This window comes from Benincasa hispida, chromosome 12 (genome assembly GCF_027475165.1).
Source record: "Benincasa hispida cultivar pf3 chromosome 12, pf3_genome.v1.1, whole genome shotgun sequence".
Taxonomy (NCBI): Eukaryota; Viridiplantae; Streptophyta; class Magnoliopsida; order Cucurbitales; family Cucurbitaceae; genus Benincasa; species Benincasa hispida.
This window is the reverse complement of record NC_143489.1, coordinates 87,026,735-87,031,506: the sequence shown is the minus strand read 5'-3', so window position 1 is coordinate 87,031,506 and position 4,772 is coordinate 87,026,735. Positions and strand designations below refer to the sequence as shown.

Sequence of the window (4,772 nt, the reverse complement as noted above, 5' to 3'; positions counted from 1 at the left end):
TTTTTAGCTTGGTGTCCTTGAGTGTTGTGCTCGAACAATGTTTGTGCTTTAATTGCCTTGCTTGCCTTTTGCTTTGTTATTATTATGATAGTTTATGACACACTCTTCCTGTGATAAAATTTGCATGAAAGAACGTTAGGAAAGCATGATCATGATTAGCCCAAATTTAAAATTTTTTCTTATCTCTCATGCATCCTTAAGTCATTGTGTTGTGAAATTAAAGTTTTGCATGCTTAGAATTAGGCTATCTGGTTTGTATTTCTTTTGTCACCCTCAAAGGTCCACCTTTGACTTAGGAGTAACTACACTTGTTTTAGAACAAAACTAGACAAAGTAGATAAATAAAGTTGACTGTGAATAAAAAAAGAGAGACAGAGAAAAATAAAGAAAAGAAAATTAGTTGCAATTCTTTTTTTTAAAAAAAAAAAAGAAAAGAAAAAAGCATAAAAAATGAGGCATATGCTAATGTGCCTGCAAAAAAAATAGTGTGTGTGTATGTGTACATGGATAGATATGAAAAGAGCTACCTCCGCCATGTCTAGTTAGGGCCCGTGAGAAAAGAGTGATAGGTTCTCGGTGGTGGGGTGTGAAAACTAGCCCTCTATGTAAAATGAATGTCCTTTATGTTTTTTGTGTGTGTGTTTAGGCACCCTTGTCGTAGTGTTTCCCTCTTTCTTTTGCAAGTGTGACATATTCAAGGACGATAACCGAACCAAAGTAGGGAAAAATGAGATGAGGATCTTTTAAAACTTTTATGGGCTGTGCAAGCTTAATTAGCAAAACTCTAGGCTCACTCATGCATGAATAGATTAAGAACCATTCTAAAAATTGTGCTTCATTGATTTATTATAATTAATTTTTGTTCTTAATTTCAAATTTCATTCGATTTGACTGTTGAAATTGGAGTAACAACATTGCGAATTAAGCTAACATATCTTTGATTGATTTATACTCTATTTTGTGTGTTTCTACCTTGCTTGGGACGAGCAAGAATTGTGTTGGGGGTGTTTGATAGCTCTCAAAAAGAGTTATTATTCATTGCTTAATTCAAGCTCGTTATCAAATTTTACATGTTTATTTCCCTATTTTGTAGGTATTGAGCAGTCAAAAGGTATAACTAATCATTTGGTGAAGAATGAGGTTAATTTGAAGCAATTTAGAGTTGATTTGAGCATTCGGGCTTCAAAGGAGTTGAAATTACCAAATTGTCATCGAGTACCATCGAGTATTCTATATTTTTATTAATGGCATTGAGTATAATCGAGTATAATCAACCATTGAGTAAAAGGCCATCGAGTAAATGGCTATCGAGTAATCGAGTAAAATGCTATCGAGTAATCGAGCGTCGAGTATCAAGTAAAGGATTATCGTGCATCGAGTATCGAGTTTTTGACAGAATGATCAGCGTTGCAACGTTGTTTCTAGTGTTGCAATACTGCGAAGATTTCTATAAATACCTCATTTCGTCTTTAGGTAAAAAAAAAATGTTGAATCTTGGAGGCCGAACCGATGGAGACTAAAGTAAAACTTCATTCTTCTTCCTTTCCCTTCAAAATTTAGTATTTAGGTTAGTTTTTCTTTTTATTTTGGGTTATAATCGACAGATTGGATGTGTATCTCGAATTTGTCTATGAATTAAGAGGTAACTCCTATCTAATTTCTTTTGAGCAAGAGCCATATATTTATTTTCTTGAAGGTTTTCTAATTAATTTAATTGAATTGTTGTGAACTCTTTGGGATGATTTGATTGAATCTTAATGGAATTTTTATAAATTGATCTGACAAATTAATTTATCAAAATTCTTGTTTGCAAAATCGTCATAGCCTACGCATATATTGATTGATTTAGTTGCGCATATTAGGATCACATGTGTAAAGTCTAGACTTTTTCGGACCAAATGCATGTAAGTCCTAATATAATCTTTTCAAACAAATTATAAGATATGGCTCTTTCGGCTTGTAGTATATCTCAACAATTGAACCCTTTCGTGATGAAATTCAATTTTAACTTATATGTCGCTAAGAAGGAAGGGCTAATTTGGTTTAATATCAAATTTGGCTAATTGGGCTATTAGATTTTCTAATAGGTAGAGGGGTTGACAGACTTAGTGTAATTAATTGATGGCTAATAAAAGAAATTGCACAGGAAACTCTCTCTTGCTCTAGAAATTAGATAGACTCCTATTCGAGATTACATTTACCTTTTTATTTTTATTTCACGCATATATCTCTTCCACACAAAACCCCTCATTTACCACTCTAGTTAGAACATTAAATTAACGAAACAAATTGCACTTCCCTGCGGATCGACTCAGACTTAGCACTGTTGCTACGTTTCAGTAGTAATAAGAGTAGTTCGATATTTACAAATTTTCTTTTGTTTCGGTTTGGAGTCGAATCAGCGACATCGATCCCAGATTCCGAACAATGGTATTCTGCCTAAAGAGTAGACATGGGATAATTAAGAGTATAAGCTCGATCCGCCTTCACTTACACAATTTCTTGAGTTAGACCTAAATTAGACGCAGAAAGAAAAGGACTGATAGTGCTTCCGCCAGTAATAATAATTACTTAAATTATATGAATCAATATTAGAAATCAAAATGATTTTTAACACCCCATAGTATTTTAAAGCCTTCTTAATTAAGCCATGGATGTAATGGAAATCTTTGACGCATATATATATATATATATATATATATATATATATATATATATATATATATATATAATGCATTTCTTCAAAAAACTGATTGTTTCTCTTGAAATCTTTCTATCAGGAAGAGGAAAGAATCAAGAACACTGAAATTTTGTGACCTGTAAATTAACGTTTGAGAAGATTAATTAATTCTTTCATCTATTGTTGCAACCAAGTCTATAGCCCTAACTCCATCTGCTGCTTGATTCGATTCACAGAATCGTACCAATCTTTATCCATCTCGTAGTTAGGGCCCAACCTGCCGCTAATCTTTTGAACAACCTTGGTGAAAAGTTCTACATCTTTGCCTTCCTTAGCATTGTCATAGGTTATTCTAAGAGCCTCAAGTTGCATCGTTGACCGCTCGTGGGTGCTGGAGCGATCTGCAATGAAGAGAAGGCGGAGGATCTTATTTCGATCTCGGTAGTTGCTCTCATAGGCTTCGATATCGAAATGCTTGCCTCTCAAGATTGGCCTTTGATGCTCTTTTTCTTCTTCTTCTTCTTCATCGATGGCAATTCCGAACTTCCAAATCTCTTCTTTGTCACTTATTAAAACAATGACTCTACTTGGAGTGGTTCAAGGTATTTTCTCACCTTAATATATGATTTCTCAGAAGTTGGCATCGCTAGTTGACTCCTCCTCGTCGATAGCCAGCCAGCAGTTGTCGGATGGGACTTCCTTAGGCATAGCCACCTTGTCTTAAAGAAAAGTTTGGTTGTTTTTGCTAAAATCTAAAGACCAAAATTTGACAAGTTTGAAAACTGAAAATCTACTTTAGAGAATAAATGTAATAAGAGAGTAAAATACTCAAGGACAGACAAAAGTCTAGAGTTTTTGGGCAATAACTTTAATAGTTTTTTCGCTGAAAATGAGAAAACTAGACATAAAATAGTAGCTTACACTCCACTGCAGAATGGAGTATCTGAGAGGACGAACATAACTATCCTAGAGAGGGTTAGATGTATGATTTCAAAAGCTAGAGTGGCATAGTTCTTTTAGGCAGAGGCAGTAGCTACAACTTATTTTACTATCAATAAGAGTCTTTGTACTACTATTGATTTTAAAACACCTGAAGAAGTTTGGTCAAGGCACTCTCCTAACCTATCCTTTCTAAAACATTTTTGTTGTGCGGGTTACATACACGTAAGATAAGGAAAAGTTCAACCTAGGGCATGGAAGTGCATGTTCATTGGCTATCATAAAGGAACTAAAGGTTTCAAGTTGTGGGATTTTGGAACTAACCGACGTATAGTGAGTAGAGATGTTATATTCAGAGAAGAAGTTCTTTATATGGATGCTAAGGATCCTAAAATAGCAGATAATGATGATAAAATAGTGTTTCAAGCTCATTCTAAGGTTAAAGTAACTAACACTCAACAAATCTCTATTAATCCTAGTCAAATTGATCACCTTGATCAGCTTGAAGTAGAAGAAATACGGATAGAGGCAGCAGCTTAAGAACTTCAGGTAGAAGACCTAGCAAACTACACTCTAACTAGACACATAAGTAGAAGAGAAAAAAGGTCATGTCAAAGGTACAAAGAAGATGATTATGTAGCCTTTACAAACCTCTGTGATGACCTAAATGATGATGAGCCTAGAAACTATGAAAAAGCTATCAAAAATAAAGACAGTAAGCAGTGGGTAAAGGCAATGAACAGTGATATGAGTTCTTTGTATAAGAATGAACATGGACCTTGACCTCTTTACCTCCTAAAAAGAGAGTAGTGTCTTACAAGTGGATCTTTAAGAAGAAGTTAGGGAAGACAGATGGTGGGATTCGTTATAAGGCTAGAATTGTAACTAGAGGATACAATCAAAGGGAAGGGCTAGACTACAATGATATTTTTCCCCTGTGGTGAAGCATACTTCCATCATAGTAATTCTAGCTATTGTGGCTTGCAGAAATTTAATGCTAGAACAGCTAGATGTTACTATAACTTTTCTACATGGAAAGCTAGAAGAAATTATCTACATGTTTCAGCCTGAAGGGTATAAGAAGAAAGAGGCAGAAGACTTAGTTTGTTAGCTGAAAAAGTACCTTTATGGTAAGGGTGGTCATTCAAACCGC

At 34.6% G+C, this 4,772-nt stretch overlaps 1 pseudogene; it reads right to left on the bottom strand.

Moving 5' to 3' along the window:
• Positions 1–2,875: 2,875 nt before the first annotated feature.
• On the bottom strand, positions 2,876–3,324 carry LOC150032284 (COP9 signalosome complex subunit 1 pseudogene; annotated as a pseudogene).
• Between the last annotated feature and the right edge of the window lie 1,448 nt (positions 3,325–4,772).